At 39.9% G+C, this 21606-nt stretch overlaps 1 protein-coding gene and 1 long non-coding RNA gene across 10 annotated transcripts in view; one reads left to right on the top strand and one right to left on the bottom strand.

Moving 5' to 3' along the window:
* Positions 1–21606, top strand: part of NEO1 (neogenin 1) — a 199056-nt gene that overhangs the window by 63681 nt on the left and 113769 nt on the right. The window lies entirely within an intron of this gene.
* LOC106724163 overlaps positions 13221–21606 on the bottom strand; it is a 13887-nt gene continuing 5501 nt past the window's right edge. Inside the window, exons 2-3 of the long non-coding RNA XR_001359914.1 lie at positions 17830–17833; positions 13221–13331 (exon numbers count right to left, since the gene is read on the bottom strand). This is a non-coding gene — a long non-coding RNA (uncharacterized LOC106724163). The remainder of the gene's footprint in view (positions 13332–17829; positions 17834–21606) is intronic.

Raw genomic sequence — 21606 nt, 5'->3', positions numbered from 1 at the left:
TAACAAATATAAGAATGGCAGATAGAAGGAGCAGCTACAACCCCTAGGTCTGAGAAAGAGTTCAGGAAGATTATCCCTTGGGGCTGAGATTTAGACCATGTTGGAGAGGGTGTGGCCTTGGTTCCCTGGATGACAGAGAAGTGGCTGTGCTGTCTTGCTTGCAGTGGATACTTGCTCAAAACCCGTTGACTAGTGTGCTGGGGTGTCTACTGTGCAGAGGTGGTGTCTCACTGAAGTCATTCTGCTACAAAACCACCTGAAGGTTGGGGTGTTGGTGGAAGTAGCCTCTAGCACCTGTACTGATAAAGTGTAACTCTTGTGTCAGCTGGCAAAGGAAAAACATTTAAAGGGGCAGGTTTATTTTTGCAGAGCAGGCAATGTGGTATGAATTTGAAGCTGAGAGGCAATAAACTGCTAACTGGCACATGCTCCAAATCCTGTCACTTAGGAGTACTGCAGGTGAACACAGGTGATTATCCTATATAATAAAAGGCTAATATGCAAATTGTCCCCTCGACCAGGAGTTCAACCAGGGGGCAGGCTGGCCGGCCAACCGCCCACATCCCCTAACCCCCACCGGCTCCGCCCCCAATAGGCCCCAATTGGGGCGGGCCAGACATGCCCTACCCTTGCACGAATTCGTGCACCAGGCCTCTAGTGAATTATAACCTGTTTTTTTGCAGCAGCATGCTGTGGCATCTTTCCATGTAAATAGAGATCTGCACCAACATTTGTCATTGCTGAATAGTGTATATACATTTTATGTAAAAGATTCCCTGTTGGTTAGCATTTAAACTGTTTTTCCTATTTTTAACTATCATGAACAGTGCTATGCTGAATTTCTTTTTTTTTAAAAATATATTTTATTGATTTTTTACAGAGAGGAGGGGAGAGGGATAGAGAGTTAGAAACATCGATGAGAGAAACATTGATCAGCTGCCTCCTGCACACCCCCTACTGGGGATGTGCCCGCAACCAAGGTACATGCCCTTGACTGGAATAGAACCTGGGACTGTTCAGTCCGCAGGCTGATGTTCTATCCACTGAGCCAAACTGGTTAGGGCCTGAATTTCTTTATATGACTTTCTCATATTGAATTACTAAAAGTTGAGTTATTGGGTAGCAGTTCTGTGTTAAATTGATAAAGATACCCATTGGGTGCATTATTTATTTCTTTTAGCAAGAAAAGCATTTTTCATTTTTTGCATTTCTTAAGAATGCATGAAAAAGATGTCATATTAGACATCTGCTCTGGTGTCTGAGTCAAGTGAGTTCAGATTCCACTGTGGTCCCAGCCACATAGCCTCGCCAGGAAAGCTATTTGGCAAAAATGGTACCTGCTCTGGTTTTCACTAAAATAACATATAGGATTTGTATATGCTATTTCTTGAAAATGTATTTGATAGTACTATTATAAAAAGGCATTAAATATATTACTCTTTTTCTTCACTTGCCTCCCATTGAAAATGATTTACTAAAAGCATGTTGCCTTCACATCTTGGCAAAATGCCTGAATATGATTACCAGTTAAGGCACTAACAAAATTAGTAAGGTAGATGTCCTTATTTCTTTTTAAGTGTCAGTGATTTTCCTTAGTAAACTTTGTGACTCTTGGGGTTATTTACGTGGAGCTAAATAAAGGGACCTCAGCATATTTTTGTTTGGGATTACCATCATAGATTTAACTCTAAGTATAAATGGTTTTTATGCTAAGAATCCCCAAACTAATCCTCTGAAAATGCTCGGATGTCATAATAACTATAGTTTAGCATGTGTTTTTTCCTTCTTGAGACGTTTCAAAAAACAGTGTTTTGTGGGCTGGTGAAATTTTTAGTGCCCTTGTCAGGGATGCATTAAGGATACATAGGTTATGGGAAGGAAAGTGTCATTTTATTAATTTTGCTATTTTAATTTACAAAATAAATATATATGTAGGAAAGCTAAAAGAGAAGATACAAGATCTGATCTCTGCCTTTCTGGAGAGAGGTGTAAGAGATATGTATGATTAAAAGTGTTATTTTTCTAGTATAAATAAAGCAGTGTACAATTGAATTTTGTTTGTATGATCAGGGAAGTTTTTTCATGGAAAGCGTCCCTTGAATGATAACATTTCCAGATGCTAAAAGGAGAACCTGGATCAGTATGGAATAGAGTACCTGTTCCTGTAGGAAGGTGGCCTATAAAGGCAGAATAGGATCAGATTGCTCGTGGCCTTCATTTTAAACATCAAAGCACCTGGCCAGCGTGGCTCAATGATTGAGTGTTGACCTATAAACCAGGAGGTCATGGTTCAATTCCTGGTCAGGGAACATGCCTGGGTTGTGGGCTTGATCCCCAGTGTGGGGTGTGCAGGAGGCAGCTGATCAATGATTCTCTCTCGTCATTGCTTTCTCTCTCTCTCCCCCTCTCCCCCTCTCCCCTTCTCCCTTCCTCTCTGGAAAAAAATAAATAAATAAAAAATAACATCAAAGAAATACTGTAGTAAGGCAGTCTGATGATAAAGTCAGTTTGAAGTAGAAAACAGAGTTTAGGAGGCTGGTTGAAGGAATATTGTTTTATGTAAGAGACCATTGAAAGATGATAAGTATTTATACTAGAGAAATAGAGAAAAAGTATCCTAATAAAGATGTTAGTGTCTTATCTAATTCAGACTTTATCAACTGTGATTGGACATTAAACATCATTGAAGAGAAGTCAGAGATACTTCTAAACTTTTATCTGGATGATGCCTTTACAAAGATAGAAAAGGGAAGTGAGTCAAAGTGGAAGGGGACTTCTACTTGTACTCAGGATGTAAAAAGTATGCACAGAACCTCTCACCCTCACCTACAATAAAAAAGGTGGGTGATTTACAAAGTCATAATTTCTCTGAGTTCATCAGAGAGCTGAGCTTGCAAAGCAACCAAGTACATTAATCTAAATTCCAAAGAGTTGGCAATCCTCTCCCCCAAAGAATGGGCCATTATTTGTTTCATCTTTGGCAGGGCAGAAGAAAAAGAGATGACTACAATAAAAGTAGATAAGAAGAAATCAGCTGAAATTTTAACTGATTTTTAAAGACTAAGTATGGACTAGTTTGGAATGTCTTGGGGCTTCTGATAAAAGAGGAATTCACACTTGCTTTCAAATACATTTCCTTGGGGCTCAACAGGATACTTACTATTGAGATTGGGTACAAGGTGGAGACTCAGGGACTCAGTCATGTAGAGATTAAGGAGGTGATCTGTGGCTGCTGGATAGAAGCACAAAGTCCCTCCCATTTACTCAGACTCCTTTAAGCCTCAAAAAATGGGGGATGGGCAGAAAACATTTTTTGATACATTTCTGGAGGGAGATTAGAAGCAAAAATCCTTCTTCAGTGGGGAGGAACCCTCTGATCCCCAGGACACCGCCAAAGATGCATTGCTGCTATAGAAAAGAAGACCCTTTACTCTGAACAAGATGCAGAAAACTATTTTGGGCCCCTGTATCCTACACCAGTACCTAGGGAGAGGTGTTTTACTAGTGGAGGAAGAGTAGGGAGGGTAGCACTGAAAACCAACACAAATACAAAGCAGATTTTGGCTGCCATAGGAAGGAGAGCTGCATGGCCTACCCAATACTGACACTAGACCAGGACAACTGAAAATCCCACCTGCTTCTTCCATGTGCCACCACCAGGTGACAGACAAGCTTTCTACTGCTGGTGGTATAGGTCAAGAACAGGGAGAGAGATCCTCTGTGATATAAGGATACAGGAATGGGTGAAAGCTGAGAGAAAAATTAAGAAAAACTCTCAAACTCATCTCTTACCTTAAGCACCTGACAGTGGTGTCTATCAGTAGAAGAATTGGACCCCCGTGGTGTGCTGAAAGTAACTATGACAACTATAAAATCTATGTCAGGCTCAATTCCTATCTAAATTGACTAAACCCCTCCACACTTGACAGAAGAGTAGGCATGCTCATTTCCAAGTGTAAATAATCTCAGTTGTTGCTGTTCTGAACTCCATATTTAGCAGTCAATAAAAAATTATTGAAGCCCTGGCCAGTGTGGCTCAGTTGGTTGGGTGTCATCTCATGCACCAAAAGGTTGCCAGTTTAATTCCAGGTTAGGGCACATACCCAGGTTTGGGGTTCAGTCCCAGGAGGCAACTGATCGATGTTTCTCTCTCGCAGTGATCATAGATGCTTCTCTCCCTCTCCCACTACCTCTGCCTCTCCCTTTCCCTTCCTCTCTAAAATAAATAAATAAATAAAAATAAAAATTATTAGACAGAAACAGCAAGGGAAAACTGGCCCATTGTGAGATAAAGCAATCAATAGAACTAATTCAGGAGATCCAGATATTGGAACTATCATACAAGGATTTTAATTTTTTAAAAATATTTTTATTGATTTCAGAGAGGAAGGGAGAGGAAGATAGAGAAAGAAACATCAATGTTGAGAGAGAGTCATTGATTGACTGCCTCCTGCACACGCCACACTGGGGATCAAGCCCGCAACCTGGGCATGTGCCCTTGACAAATCGAACCTGGGTCCCTTCAATTCTCAGACCCATGCTCTATCCACGGAGCCAAACCAGTTAGGACAGGACTTTAATCTACACTAATAAAAGACAAAGATGCTAATTGACCATACCTTTGCTCCCCCCAAGCCACAACCACCAGCCAATCAGAGAGACTGGGCTGGCCAGGCCCCCACGGGGGACCCCCACCCTGAAGGGGCTTTGGCCAGCCTGCAATCAGCCATTAGCTCCTCATCCGGGCTGACCAGGCACCCCAGGGGGGACCCCCACACTGAAGGGGTTGTGGCCAGCCTGCAAACAGCCATCAGCCCCTTACCCGGGCTGGCCAGGCCCCCACGGGGGACCCCCACCCTGAAGGGGCTTTGGCCAGCCTGCAATCAGCCATTAGCTCCTCATCCGGGCTGACCAGGCACCCCAGGGGGGACCCCCACACTGAAGGGGTTGTGGCCAGCCTGCAAACAGCCATCAGCCCCTCACCCAGGCTGGCCAGGCACCCCAGCGGGGACCCCCACCCTGAAGGGGCTGTAGCCAGCCTGTAAACAGCCATCAGTCCCTCACCCAGGCTGGCCACACCCTCATGGGGTGAGGGTCCTTGCTGTGGGGCTTGGCCAGCCTGCAAACAGCCATCAGCCCCTTACCCGGGCTGGCCAGGCCCCCACGGGGGACCCCCACCCTGAAGGGGCTTTGGCCAGCCTGCAATCAGCCATTAGCTCCTCATCCGGGCTGACCAGGCACCCCAGGGGGGACCCCCACACTGAAGGGGTTGTGGCCAGCCTGCAAACAGCCATCAGCCCCTCACCCAGACTGGCCAGGCACCCCAGCAGTACCCCCCACCCTGAAGGGGATGTGGCCAGTCTGAAAACGGCCCTCAGCCCCTCACCCAGGCTGGCCAGGCACCCCAGCAGGACCCCCTAGGACAGTGATGGCGAACCTTTTGAGCTCGGCATGTCAGCATTTTGAAAAACCCTAACTTAACTCTGGTGCTGTGTCACATATAGAAATTTTTTGATATTTGCAACCATAGTAAAACAAAGACTTATATTTTTATATTTATTTTATATACTTAAATGCCATTTAACAAAGAAAAATCAACCAAAAAAATGAGTTCGCGTGTCACCTCTGACACGCGTGTCATAGGTTCACCATCACTGCTCTATCATATATAATAAAAGGGTAATATGCAAATTGACCCTAACAGCAGAGCAACTGGGAATCACTGGTCACTATGACACACACTGACCACCAGGGGGCAGACGCTCAATGCAGGAGCTGCCCCCTGGTGGTCAGTGTGCTCCCACAGGGGGGAGCTCTGCTCAGCCACAAGCCAGGCTGACGGCTGCCAGTATAGCGGTGATGGTGGGAGCCTCTCCTGCCTCCTCAGCAGCGTTAAGGATGTCAGACTGCAGCTAGGCCTGCTCCCCGCTGGCAAGTGGACATCCCCCGAGGCCTCCCGGGCTGCCAGAGGGATGTCTGACTGCCAGCTTAGGCCCAATCCCCCCGGGGAGCGGGCCTAAGCCAGCAGGTGGTCATTCCCCAAGGGGTCCCAGACTGCGAGAGGGCACAGGTTGGGCTCAGGGACCCTCCCGAGTGCACAAATTTTTGTGCACCGGGCCTCTAGTTATTAATAATAGTAATATGTTAAAGGATTTAATAGATAAGGTAGATAAGTTGAGAAATTTAGTAGAAAGATGGAAACCATGACGAGTTGGAAAATTCTTGCATTTGTTCATAGTGTGGGTGAAAGAGCTCCACAACCAATGGAAAAAAAAACTATAAAAACAAAAAACATGATACCGGAGATGAAGCATTTTTTCAGGTTGTTCAGTAGACTCAACACAGCTAAAGAAATAGTCTATCAGTTTGAAGATAATTCAATATAAAGTATTTAAACTGAAATAAAAGAAAAAGAGGGAGGGACAAACAGAGCATCTAATATGGAACCATATCAAATGGTGTTAACATAAGTACATTGGAATCTCACAATAAAAAGAGAATAAGAACAAAACAAATATTTAAGTAAATAATGGCCAAAATTTTAAATAAAAAAATGAACGAGATCATATCGCAGGTTCAAAAAGAAACTCAGATAACTCCAAGTAGGCTAAAAACAATAGCAATAATAGTAGTAGTAGTAGTAGTATTGGTACTAAAAAAATGAAACACCTGTGCACATCATTGTTAAATTACCAGAAACCAAACATATTGAGAAAATCTTGCGGGCAGCCAGAACTTTTAAACAGACAGAGAAACAAATATAAAAAATTACAACAAACTTTTTGCCAGAAATGGTACAAGCAAGAAGGCAATGGAGCAACATTTAAAAGTCCAAAAAGGAAAAAAAGTCAACCCAAATGGTATATTCAGTAAAAATACCTTTTAAAAATGAAAGTGAGCCCTGGCCGTGCTCAGTGGTTAAAGCGTCAGCCTAAGCACTGAATTGCCATGGGTTCAACTCCTGGTCAAGTGGCATGTACCTGGGTTGCAGGTTCGATTCCCATCCCTGGTTGGGGCACATATGGGAGGCTACCAATAAATGTGTCTCTCTCACATCAATGCTTCTTTCTACCCCTCTCTCCCTTCTACTCTCTCTAAAAAAAAAAAAAAAAAAAAAGGAAAATATATCCTTAGGTGAGGTTTAACCAAATAAAGGAAAGTGAAATAAAGACCTTTCAGAACAAAAGCTGAAAAAAATTCATTGCCAACTGTGCTACAAGAAATGTTAAAAGGAAGTTCTTTAGTCAGAAATAGTGTGATAGCTAACAAAAACTGGGGGCGGGAGGGGGGTAGTCATAAAGAAACAATTAGGCCAAAGTGTTTTCAGAACAAAAAAGTAAATATAAAATTATTTTTTTCTTATTTTAATAACTCTAAGAGATAATTGACTGTACAGACTTTTTCTGTAAAGGGTTAAATACTAAATATTTTAGACTTGTGGACCAAACAGTCTCTGTCACATCTACTTACTTTTGCCCTTGTATGTAGCATAAAATCAGTCATTTAAACCAAACAACAATGGCTATTCTGTAAAACTTTATTTATAAAAACAGGTGGCAGGTCCTAGTTTGCTGATCTCTGGTCTAAAGAAAAAAGTACATATAATATTTAAATGTATAAAGACAGAGCAGAGTAAAATAAATCGTTGCAAGATTCTTATATTACATGTCAAGTCACATAATATTATTTGAAGTAGACCATGCTAAATTAAAGATGCATAATATAAACCTTAGGGAAACCACTAAAAAATAGAAGAATACATATAACTAATGTTATAACATATGAATAGTGGAAATACAGTGGGATCCTAAAAACTACTAAATCTAAAAGAAGGAAAGAGAAGTAAAAAACAAAGAATAAATGAGACAAATAAACAACTAGCAAGATGGTAGGTTTAAATCTATATCAATAATTGCATTAAATGTAAATGATTCAGGTCTATAGAATAATCTCAGTGCATTTAAAATTATTTAAAAGTCACTCAAAGCATATTCTTTGACATTGATGCCATTAAACTAGAAATCAATATCAGAAATCCAGAAAATCCTCAAATACTTGGTAATTAAACAGCCTTCTAAATAACCCATGTGTCAAAAAAAATTCACACAGGATATTAGAAGTTATTTTTAACTGAATGAAAATGAAAACACAACTCAAAATTTATACAATGTAGATAAAATAGTATTTTGAGGGAACCTTTTAAAAACTAAATTAAAAAGAACAAATTAAATCTAAAGCATTCAGAAGAAGGAAATAATAAAGAGCAGAAACAAGTCAAATTAAACACAAAGTAAATGAAAGCAAGATCTGGTTCTTGGAAAAGATCAATTAGAATGTGTTTAACCATACTGATAAAGAAAAACAGAAATGCACAAATTAACAGTATAAGGATTGAAAGGGAGGACATCATTACAAATCTTGCATACTTTAAGAGGATATAAGGGAATATTAAGAACAACTTTATGCCAATAAATTTGAAAAGGAAGATAATGGAGCTGGTTTGTTTCGCAAGGTAAAGTATCAGTTTAAGATGCGTTAAGTTTGGAGCTTTCGGTTCAAGATGGCAGCGTAGGTAAATGCTACTTGGAACCTTCCTACAGCCACCTCAAAATTACAGCTTAGCTACAGAACAACCACCATGAGTCACATGGAGACTGATAGAAGAGGCAGAGACATGGAACCACTGAGGAGGTCCCACCCGAAGGAACCAGGGGTCCCAGCCCCACATCAGAACTTTCAGCCCAGGGTTCTAATGCCTAAAGCCTGTGGCTGTGACAACCAGTGGAGATTGTGGCTGAATGAGACAGAGAGCTCTTGGAGTCCCTCGCAAAGGGCCCACACACGTACTCGGAACACTTGCTCTGAGCTCCAGCGCTGGAGCAACAGTGTGCAAAATGCCAGGGGCATACGGGGAAGAACTGAATCGTCTGGCTTCAGGGCAAGACTGGAGGGTGCAGTTTTCTCCTAGGCGGATGTGCTGACAAAGGCCATTTTTTTTTTTCTGAGACTTCCCCCTGACAGAGCCCACAGGGACCCATATCTGATTCTCCATCAACTTGGCTAACACTGTAAGCCCCACTCTGGTGTTTTCCTTGAGATCCCGCCTAACTGAACTTGCAGGCCCACCCAAGCCCTTTTCAGTGCCTTTTCCATACAAATGGGCTGTCTTGGCTCATGCTGCCAACTTTTCTAAAATCTCTCAAATAAGCAGTATCTATCTGGCCTCTGCATACCTCTTACCTCTTGCTTAGTAGCCCCAGGCCTGACAATAGCAGCATTTGGCCTTGGTTTGCAGCTTGGCTTCTCCCAGATCCCTCCAAGCCCAACACAAGTAGCAGCCATCTGAAGATCACTTTATAGCTTGTGCCTGGTGACCCCAGACAGGGCACAGCAGCAACTGACCTTGGAGTGCACCTTCTTGGGGGCCCCAGAGCTGGTGTACTCAGTGGACAGCCTCATACTGCATCAAAGCACCACCTAACCACCTCCACGATCGACACAGCCAAGGGGCGGATTCAGTGGACGTCAGAGCCCCATTGAAGTGAGCCCTGCTCCATAGAGTCAGCCCCTGCACAGTAGATTTTCTGCTGTGGTCACTGCCAGTCCTCACAGTCAATACGCTGGAGGAAAATCCCTTCCATGGACAATAGTCAAGGCTCAACTACAACAGAAGGGTGCACACAGTCCACCTTGGAGGGTGCACCTGGAGTGCCCAGCCTGGGTTACCAGGGAGGCTACACCACTGGGCATTACAGGACATTTACTACAGAAGACCCCTCTACCAAAACCAGGAGATAAAGTAGTTCTACCTAATTCATAAAAACAAACACAGGGTGACAGTCAAATTGAGGAGACAAAGAAACATGTCCTAAATGAAAGAACAGAACAAAACTCCAGAACTAAGCAAAATGGGAGAAAAGCAATCTACTAGATGCAGAGTTCAAAACACTGTTTATAAAGATGCTCAGTTATCTCAATGAGAATTTAAACAAAGAGATAGGAAATGTAAAAGTGGAGATAGAAAACTTAAAAAAGAATCAGTCAGAAATGAAGAATACAATAATTAAAGTGAAGAATACATTACAGAGAAGCCAGCAATTTGGAAGATAAGGAAGCTGAAAACACCCAGTCAGAACAGCAAAAAGAAAAAAAGAATTTTTAAAAAATGAGGATAGTTTAAGGACCCTCTGGGACAACTTCAAGTGTACTAACATTCTTATCATGAGGACGCTGGAAGGAGAAGAGAGAGAACAAGGAATTGAAAACCTATTTGAAAAAAATGACTGAAAACTTCCTAACCTGTGAAGGAAATAGACATACAAGTTCAGGAAGCAGAGAAGGTCCCAAACAAGATGAACCCAAGGGGCCCACACCAAAACATAAATGCCAAAAGTTAAAGACCGAGAGAATCTTAACCCTTTTCGGTCCAACATGGAGGCTGACTCGACAGACCAGGCGCTAGGAGCAGGTCCAACGTCGAGGCTGAGGTCGACACCACAAACCGGTTCAACATTCAATCCCATCAATTAATTTGGACCAGACTGTTTGAATTCCAAAAATAAAATTGGACTGCAAAGGGTTAAAATCAGCAAGAGAAAAGTTGTTAGTTACCTACAAGGTAACTAACTCCCATAAGGAACACACTCCCATAAAACTGTTAGCTGATTTCTCAACAGAAACTTTGCAGGTCAGAAGGCATTGACACAAAATATTTAAAGTGATGAAAAGCAAGTACCTGCAACCAAGATTACTCAGCAAAGCTATCCTATCTAATAAAGAGGGAATATGCTAATTGACCCTCATGCTGTTGCAAAGATGGTGGCACCCACAGCCAATAAGAAGGGAATATGCTAATTGACTGCCACACCCTAAAAGATGGAGGCGCCCCCAGCCACAAGATGGCCAGCAGGGGAGGGCAGTTGGGGGGGGGACCAGGCCTGCAGGGGAGGGCAGTTAGGGGTGACCTGGCTGGCAAGGGAAGGTAGTTAGGGGTGACTAGGCCGGCACGGGACAGCAGTTGGGGGGGACCAGGCCGGCAAGGGAGGGCAGTTAGGGGCGACCAGGCTGGCAGGGGAGGGCAGTTGGGGGTGACCAGGCTGGCAGGGGCAGGTAGTTGGGGGGTGACGGGGCCGGCAGGGGAGGCCAGTTGGGGGCAATCGGGCTGGCAGGGGAGCAGTTAAGTGTCGATCAGGCTGGCAGGGGAGTGGTTAGAGGGTGATCAGGCTGGCAGGCAGAAGTGGTTAGGGGCAATCAGGCAGGCAGGCAGTCAAGTGGTTGGGAGCCAGCAGTCCCAAATTGTGAGAGGAATGTCCAACTGCCACAGGGATCGGGCCTAAACTGGCAGTCGGACATCCCCCGAGGGGTCCCAGATTAGAGAGGGTGCAGGCTGGGCTGAGGGACACCCCCCCCCCAGTGCACGAATTTCGTGCACCGGGCCTCTAGTCATTTATACTCGAAGGATAGATAAAGAGCTTCCTATACAAGATAAAGTGAAAGGAGTTCACTACTGCCAACAAGTATTAGAAGAAATGTTAAAGGATCTTCTTTAAGAAGAAAAAGAAGGGAATAAGAACAAATTTATGAATAATAAAATACCAATAAATATTTATCATCCATATGTTCATTGCAGCATTATAATAGTCAAGAAATGGAAGCCATATATGAATGGACAAAGAAATGATGTATATGTACAATGGAATATGACTTAAGCATGAAAAAAAAAATGAAGTCTTACCATCTTCAACAACATGTATAGACTTAGAGAATATTGTGCCATTTTCTCTCCCTTTAGAGGAATGCCTTATTCATCTAAAGTTCATCCCTGAATGTCCTCTAGAAGATATCTTATAGATTATTATAATCTTTTGATAATTTTTTTTGCAATGTGTTTTTCTTAATGGTCAGGAAATTCTTTCTGCCTTACACCACCACTATTTTCTGTGGACTTACACCTTAACATCTTGTTTTATCTACGTAGAAATAGAATTTATTTCCTTACTGTTTTTCTCTAATTTATATTTCTAATAGAACCTGTTCTATCCTGCTGATTTTTAAAAATCGTCTCTTTAATCTCAGTCTTGTGTACATAATTTAAAAAAATATGATAGCCTTAAAGAAGTTGGGAAAAGAAGCTTATATAGCAAAAATAGCACTTCACAATTTTTGAATATATGAAAAAGTGAAATCACAAATTGGTATGGATTGAAAGGATCATATAATACATGGCCCATGAAGAATTAGGTGGTGATTTGGAAAGAATTAAATTACATACTTTTGAAAGAGTTTCCCCATTTGTTTTTACACTTAAAAATTATAAAAGAGAATACAGATGAAAGTTGGTATTATGGGGTATAAAAATTTAAATCTACATACAAAATATAAGAAATGCCTTAACTAAATTAAAGAGGAGGCAAGCTAGGGAAGAATAGCTCAAAAATTACAGAAATTTAATATTCTGAATATAACAAGAACACACAGATGGATATGATAAAAGAACTTACATAAACATATAATTCACAATAGAGCAAAGGTAAAGATAGTTTCTAAGCATGACAGATGTTCTACCTCACAAAGATATAAAATCAAATTAGTGAGATGTCATTTTTACCTAATAATAGAGATTTTGTATCTTTTAATAGATATTATTTTATAATGCCTGGTTAGGATATGATAAGGTTTGTGTCTTTCACTCTTGGTGAAAATGTAAGTTGTTACATTATTTACTAAACTCATTCTGACATATCTTGAAAATTACTGACTCAACCCATTCTTCTTTTAGGATTTGAGCAAAGACTATTAATATTAGCATTAGTAATTTTAAAAAAAAAAAAGATAGGGATAAGGAGAGAAAGAATAGGAAACGACTTACATGTCCCAAAATAGAGGAAGTAGTTATAATAATTATAATACAATTTTATGATGGAAAAGTTATTTGACTATTAAAAATCATGTATTTGAACACTTTAACGATGCCGGGAAAGTGTCAGGATATAATGTCAAGAAGAAAAGTAAAATACAAAGTTTATACTAAATAATCTGAAACTAGTTTTAAAAATTGTACATATACATCTAGGCATTCCCACACCAAAATGTTAACAGTGGTTATCTTTGGGTAACTAAAGAAATATTTTCTTAATTTTCTAAAATAATCATATATTATTTTTATAATCCTCAAAGGTTTTCCCTTTTTTTTAATTAAATTTATGGAGGTGACATTGGTTAATAAGATTATATAGGTTTCAAGTGTACATTTCTATGATACATGATCTGTATATTGTACAGTGTGCCCACTCCTCAAAGTAAAATCATCTTCTGTCATCATATGTTTGGCCCTCTTTTACCCTTTACCACCCTCCCATCACCCCTTCCTTCTGGTAACCACCATACTGTTGTCTGTGTCTATGAGTTTCAGTTTTATATCTCACATATGAGTGAAATCATATGGTCCTCAGCTTATTCTGACTGATTTATTTCACGTAGCATGATATTCTCAAGGTCCATCCATGTTTTTGCAAATGGCAGTATTTCATTTGGCTGAGTAGTATTCCGTTGTATATCTGTACCACATCTTCTTTATTCAGTCATCAGTTGAAGGACACTTGGGTTGTCTCCATGTCTTGGCCACCATGAATAAAAAGAAACCACCAACAAAACAAAAAGGTAATCAACCAAATGGGAAAAGATATTTGCAAACAACAGCTCCAACAAAATATTAATATATATATATTTTTAATATATTTTTTAACTTAATACCTAAAGCCACATTTCAATCAGTGCTGTAATTTAGAAAAGAGACTAAACACAATTGTGAGGACCTTCTGCCAAAAGATATAGATGTTAAGTAGTTTGTGTTGCAGAGAGTAAACAGCAAATTCTGGTAGACCTCAAATTCTGAAATCTCTTGATTGGGTAGTACAAGGACAAAGCTTGAGCAGCCTGAAGAAGGAAGGATGAAAACTGGCCCACTTTGAGCCTCTTTTCCTTAGCATTCATTAGCCTTGTGAATCTCCAAGAGTAAAATAGAATGTGTATATATAGTGTTTCCCAAATCTGTTTGACTATGGACGTTTCTTAGTTGACTCAGTAATACCTTTTGTGAAAAATTTTATTTATTGATTTGAGAGAAGGAGAGAGAGAAACATCAGTTTGTTGTTCCACTTATTTATGCATTCATTGGTTGATTCTTGTATGTGCTGTGACTGGGGATCAAACCTGCAACCTTGGCATATCAGGGCGATGCTCTAACCACCTGCGCTGCCTGGCCAGGGCCTCAGACTCAGTAATATCTTAAAGGGTGCAATTTGGGAAACACTGATGTAGGGATATTCAAAAAGGTAGACAGCCTGGCTGGTGTGGCACTATGGTTAGAGTGTCAGCCTGCTCACTGAAAGGTCACGGGTTCGATTCCCAGTCAAGGGCACATGCCTGGGTTGCAGGTTCAAAGCCCAGCATCAGTTGGAGGGTGTGGGAGTCAACTGATCGATGTGTCTCTCACATTGATATTTTTCTCTTTCTCTCTCTCTCCCCTTCCTTCCCTCCCTTCCACTCTTTCTAAAAAAATCAATGGGAAAAAATATCCTTGGGTGAGGATTAACAAAAAAAAAAAGAGGATAGACAAGATTGAGGTTGTCAAATGGTGGTCCACAGTCCAAATCCAACCAACCGTCTGTTTTTGTAAATAAAGTTTTATCGGAACATAGCAGTGCAAATTTGTTTACAGATTGTCTGTGTCAGTCTATAGTTCCTTTCACATTGTAATGGCAAGGTGAGTATTTGTAGCAATGACCAAAATATTTATTTTGTCTCTTTACAGTAAAAGTTTGCCGAACACTTGACTATATGATGCATATCTTTCAGTCCTGATAGTTTATGATTCTAAATTATTTCTGGTCATTAGATGTCTGTTTCACTTAAAATAGGGTAGGTGGAAAAGGAAGAAGAGGAACAGGAGGGTGAATAATCCTATATAATAAAACCCTAATATGCAAATCGATCAAACAGCAGACACTGGTCGCTATGATAAGCACTGACCACTGGGGACAAATGCTCAACACAGGCGCTGCCCCCCGTGTGCTCCCACACGGGGAGCGCCTCTCAGCCAGAAGCTGGGCTCATGGCTGGCAAGCGCAGTGGCAGTGGCGGGAGCCTCTCTTGCCTTGGCAGCAGTGCTAAAAGGCAGCGAGCAGGCAGGCGGTAAGGAGCGAGGGGTCCCAGACTGTGAGAGGGATCCCAGACCGCGAGGGGGATGTCTGCCTGCCAGTGAGAGGGCACAGGCCAGGCTGAGGGACCCCCCCACCCACCTCCAGGGCATGAATTTCGTGCACCAGGCCTCTAGTGTAAGGATAAGGGAAGAAAGTCATACTTGGTGTGTAAGGAGATGTGCATTGGTGAATGACTTCAAGAAGAAACTCTTATCGGTAGAATGACAAAGAGTCTGCTAGTGCGTCTCTACGGCTGACATTTGAGAGACACTTAAGCACAAGAAACACCATGCAGTATATTACTGAAAGGGGAAAGATCTGTTGTCATGGTACTTATCTTCATGTACCTTGTTTAAAATTATTGTGGAAAGTATTTGAGCATCTTCCACACAATTTTTACAAGGGGAATTTTCTTATACCAGAAGTATGTGGCTGTGTGTACTGGCCATTAGCCCTCTCTTGGCTGCAAGAAGGTACTTTGGTGCATCCACAATGGGCCTGTGATATGACTGGACAATATGGTTTTTATGTTAATTATCACTTTTTAACATTAAGTGAAATTTCATAATTATAGTTAAAATATATAGAACATTTGTGCAACACTATAAAACAGCTTTTCTAAAATCAATCAAATTGGGAAGTGGAATGTGAGAATGACTATGATTAAAACATTCTTTCCCCCCCTCCAATTCTATTGAGATATAATTGACATTTAACATTGCATAAATTTAAGGTAACATGATGATTTGATACACACATATATATTGTGAAATGTTTACCACAGTAAAGTTAGTTAACACATCCTTTACTGCACATAACTATTATTTTGGTTATTTTGGTAAGAACGTTAAAGTTCTACTCTTATAGTGACTTTCAAGTGTACAAGTGTTAACTATAGTCACCTTGCTGTATATTAGATCCCCAGAACTCATTCATCTTAGACCTGGAAGTTTGTATCCTTTGACCATCATCTCTTCATTTCCCCTACCTCTCAGCTCCTGGCAACCACTGTCTGCTGTTTCTGTGAGTTCTGTGTCAAACATACCTTAAAAACACACACACACACACACACACACACACACACACACACACAAAACACACCTATTTGTGTCTTTAATGGCTACCATCCCCTGTCCTAGAACTTGTTCTGTCTCCTACTACCTTAGTTATTTAATTCTAATCCTTCCCCTGGGCCTTTGTGTTCAGCAAACCAAATTAATCTCCATTCATTAGCAGTTTTAACTTCTCAAAGTCATTTAACATTTCCTCTTACTTATTTTCTTCCTGCATCATTCTAATTCCTCTTCTAAAGCATAATTTCCTCCCAAACTATGTATACGTACTTTTTATAGATAAGACAAAAATAATAACTTTATTAAATATTTTCAGTTGGTTCTTTTAAATCATTTTTTATATTTCAATTACAATTGACATACAATATTATATTAGTTTCAGGTGTACACCCCAGTGATTAGACATTATATAACTTAATAAGTGATCACGATAAATCTCATAGCCATATGACACTATACATAGTTATTAGAATATTATTGATTATATTCCTTTTGCTGTACTTTACATCCCAATGACTGTTCTGAAACTACCAGTGTACTTCTTATTCCCTTCACCTTTTCACCCGTTTCTCCAATGCCCTCCCATCTGGTAACCATTAAAATATTCTCTGATTCTCTGAGTCTGTTTCTGTTCTGTTCATTTGTTTATTTTTGTTTTTTAGATTCCATTGTGTTTTTCTTTCCCTTTTTAATGAATTTATTGGAATGAGACTGGTTAAAATTATACAGGTTCCAGTGCTCAATTCCACAACACATCATCTGTATACTGTATTGTGTGTTCATCACCCAAAGTCAAGCCTCCTTCCATCACCATTTATCCCCCTATACCCTCCTCCACCCCTTCTAGATATGTATTCATTGCCACTTTATTTTTTATATTTTTTGTCTTTTTTTCTTCTTTTTAAACAATACCCTTTAACATTTCATGTAATGCTGGTTTGGTGATGATAAACTTTTTTTAGCTTTTTCTTATCTTGGAAGCTCTTTATCTGTCCTTCAATTGCTGGGTCAAGTACTCGTGGTTATAGGTCCTCGCTTTTCATCACTTTGAATATTTCTTGCCATTCCCTTCTGGCCAGCAAAGTTTCTGTTGAGAAACTAGCTGATAGTATTATGGGAGTTCCCTTGTAAGTAACTAACTGCTTTTCTTTTGCTACTTTTAAGATACTCTCTATGTCTTTAACCTTTTCTTTTTTTTATTGATTTTTTTTCTTTAGAGAGAGAGAAGAAGGGAGAGAAAGAAACATCAACTTGTTGTTCTACTTTATTTATGCATGAGTTGGTTGTTTCTTGTATGTGCCCTGACCTGGGATCAAACCTACAAGTTGGCATATCAGGATGACACTCTCACAACTGAGTTACCCAGTCAGGGCTATGTCTTTAACTTTTGCATTTTAATTATAATTTTATTGGTGTGGGCCTCTTTGAGTTCATCTTGTTTGGGAATCTCTGTGTTTTCTAGACTTGTATGTCCATTTCCTTCAACAGGTTAAGGATGTTTTCTGTCATTTTTTCAAATAGGTTTACAGTTTCTTGCTCTTTTCTCCTTCCTGTACTCCCCTGATGCAAATGTTGGTACATTTAAAGTTGTGCCAGAGGTTCCTTACACTATCCTCATTTTTAAATTTTTTTCTTCCTTTTTGCTTGTCTGATTGGGTATTTTTTGCTGTCCAAATTGCTATTTTGATTCTTGGCTTCATCTACTCTACTGTTGATTCCCTGTAAATTATTCTTCATTTCAGTTAGTGTATCCTTCATTTCTGATTGGTTCATTTTTATGATTTCCATGTCCTTTTTATGCTGTTGAAGTTCTCTTTAAGTTCATCTACTCTTCCCTGAAGTTTATTTAGTATCCTTATAACCAGTGTTTTGAACTCTGCATCTAGTAGATTGCTTGTCTCCATTTTGTTTAGTTCTTTTTCTGGAGTTTTATTCTGTTCTTTCATTGGACATGTTTCTTTGTCTCTTCATTTTAGCAGTCTCCCTGTGTTTGTTTTTATGTATTAGGTAGAGCTTCTGCATCTCCGGGGCTTGGTAGAGTGCCCTAATGTAGTAGGTGTCCTGTAGAGTCCAGTGGCACAGCTTCCCTTCACCCAAGCTGGGCATTCCAGATGTGCCATCCACGTGGGCCTCTGTACACCCTCCTGTTGTAGTTGAGCCTTGATTGCTATTGGCACATCAATGGGAGGGATTTACCCCCAGGTCGATTGGTTGCAAAGACTGTCTGCGACCACCATGGAGGATCAGCTGTGTAAGGGCCAACCCAACAGAGCAGAACTTACTTCAACTGGCCTCTGGTGCCTGCTGAATCTGCCCCTTGAGTGTGTCGCTTGTGGAGGTGGTTGAGTGGTGCTTCAACGAGGCCTGAAGTTGTCCACCAGGTACTCTGGCTCTGGGGCCTTCCAGAAGGTGCAGCCAAAGTCAGCCGCTGCCTGTGTTTTGCCTGAGACCACTTGGCATGAGCTACAAAGCAGCTGCTACTTGTGCTGGGCTGGAAGGTGCCAGGGAGAGGCCAAGCTGTGATCCAAAGCTGTTAGTGCCAGGCATGGACCACTTAGCAAGAGGTACAGAGCACACCAAGGCCAGATTCTGCTTGTTTGAGAGATTTAGGAAAGTCTGAAGCATGCATGAGCCAAGACAGGTCATTCTTATGGAAAAGCCACTGGGAACAGCTTGGGTAGGCCTGCAAGTTGGGTGTAACAGAGTCTCAGGGAATCACCAGAGTGGGGCAAACAGTGTGAGCCAGGTTGATGGAGACTCAGATATGCCACTTGCCTTCGGGCTCTGCAGCGGATGGGTTCAGAAAAGGAACAATGTCATTTGCCACCACTGCTGTCTGGGAGAAAGCTATTCCTCCTTGGTGCCTTTCAAGCTGCTGGCCCAGCACTGGAGCTCTAGAGGGAGTAAGTCTGTGCATGGGCCTTTTAAGAGGAACTGCCTGGGACTCTCACAGCCTCATTGTCACTCAGCCACAATCCCCACTGGTTTTTACAGCCTGAAGTTATGGGGACTTTTATTCCTGGCACTGGAAACCTGGGCTGGGGGGCCTGGTGTGGGGCAGGGACCCGTCGCTCCTCAAGGGGGACCTTGCTAAACATACTTTCTTAATCAAAACATTTAAAATATAATTTTTAATATTTAACTTTACTTTCATGCATTTTTAGGAAGATTCTTAATTTTAGAAGAATTTTAATTTTAAAATTAGGAAGAATCTTAATTTTAGAAGATCTTGTGGCTTTTAAAATATTTAACTGAATATAACATTTTTTTATTCACTTCCAGTTTAAATTGATATTACCTGTCATTTTAGTTAAAATACTTTATATCTTAGAATCATCTATTGAATGATTTTTAAAAAAGTATCGGCATATAATTATTACAGGTATATTTAGAGTAGTAAGAATTAAGGTAAAATGTATCTTTGTTTATTAATTTTTTATTAGTCTTTCTTCCGATCAGTTTGAGTTTTAAAATAGTTTCTAAAATTATCAAGTAATATTGAAATGTAAAAACACAGCAGTATGATTTTTCTTTGTACATCTGTTCATATCAAGTGTGATTATTGGCATTTTTTTATTTCCAGTAAGGGAAGACATGTTGGTGAAAATGGAGTAATATGAACTTGTTTTTATTAAAGGAAATTCATACTTTACCAACTCATTAAATGACTTCTAGGATATTATGGCTGTGGTAGATAAGGATACATATGAGTTTCACTTTTTTTTTTTTTTTACAGAAACATTAGTAAAAAATTCCATATAGTATCTGAGATAAATATTGGATAATAGAAGTCCTGGAATAAGTGACTAGTGGTCTGGCATGATTAAAAGTTGGCTAGATAGCAGGAAAGTATTAGTCATTAATGGAATATTTTAAATCTGAAGCACCAGATATGTGATAGTTGGTGTTGATTTTAATCAAAGGATAAATTCCAATAATTTATTTTGCTTTTTTATAGCAGTAATAACAACTTTAAGAAAAGTTTAGCGTTAGACAACTGTGATGAAATTTGACTTCTTAATGATGAATTCCATGTCCGGGAACTTTCTAATATTAAAAGTGCATCTAATGTCAATGCCAGTGTTGTAGTTAGTTCTTGACTGCCATTGTCTTGCTGAGTGATTGGAAATTCTGTGATTTTTATTTTATATAAAACGAAGGAATTAAATGATCTCTTAGGTTTCTTATCATGCAAGTACTCTATTAAATGAAGTTGTTTTAGAAATATATGCATTAAATATAAGAAACATTTCAGAACACCTTTTCTGTCTAGGTATTGAAATAAGTAGATATTTTATTTGCTGAAAGATTGCAATGTTGCCTTTAATAATTTTGTTACCTGCCACAATGTATATACTGAAACAAACCTTGTGTTAAAAATCTGAAGTATTGACCCTAGCCAGATTTCTCAGTGGTTAGAGCATTGGCCCATGGACTGAAAGGTCATGAGCTTGATTCCAGTCAAGGGCATGTACCAGGTTGCAGGCTTGATCCCTGGTCCCCGGTTGGGGCGGGTATGGGAGGCAGCCAATTGATGTGTCTCCCTCACATCAGTGTCTCTGTCTCTCTCTCTCTCTCTCTCTCTCTCTCTCTCTCATTCCCCTTCTTCTCTCCCCCTTCCTTCCACTCTCTCTAAAAAAATCAATGGAAAAAATATCCTTGGGTGAGGATTAACAACAACAGCAAAAAAATAAAATAAAAAATCTGAAGTATTGGCTTCATGTTCCAAACCAGTCTCTTTGAGCATCCGTTTCTTTATCTGTTAGGTATAAACAATAGTCTCTGCACAGCATACCTCTGAGGGGCAAATAGAATAATATATATTAAGCATTTTGTAAATTTTAAGTACTCTGTAACTTTAAGGTAATAGTAATTTGAAAAAATGTACAAAGGCAAAGCTACTTAGTGGGAATTCAGTAGTCAGCATTAAACTAAATTAAAATGAAGATAAAAGTTTAACTTCATGAAACAAGGTTTAAGGATTTTTTTTCAGTAGTCAACAAAAACCCATTTAATATTTAGTTACATCATTTAAATTTGCAAAACAAGAAAAAATCTTATATGACCAGATTGCAAAGCATCTGAAATGGTGGTCTGGTTAAAACTAAACTTGCACTAAAATGGTTTTAAATAAATGTAACACATTTTCATTGTCACAAATAAGAATGTATAATGTTTTATAATACAGTAAAATACTGCAAATTCTAATCAAAACTACAATGTTTGAATTAGTGATTCAATAACTTTGTGTGCATGCTTTCTTTTGTATTTTTTAAAAACCTTATTTTAAATAAATTTATCTTGAATGTTTATATACCTCAATTTTAATAGCA

This window comes from Myotis brandtii, unplaced genomic scaffold, assembly GCF_000412655.1.
Source record: "Myotis brandtii unplaced genomic scaffold, ASM41265v1 scaffold74, whole genome shotgun sequence".
NCBI classification, from domain to species: Eukaryota; Metazoa; Chordata; class Mammalia; order Chiroptera; family Vespertilionidae; genus Myotis; species Myotis brandtii.
The sequence above is the reverse complement of the archived record's forward strand: the minus strand, read 5'-3'. Positions and strand labels throughout refer to the sequence as shown.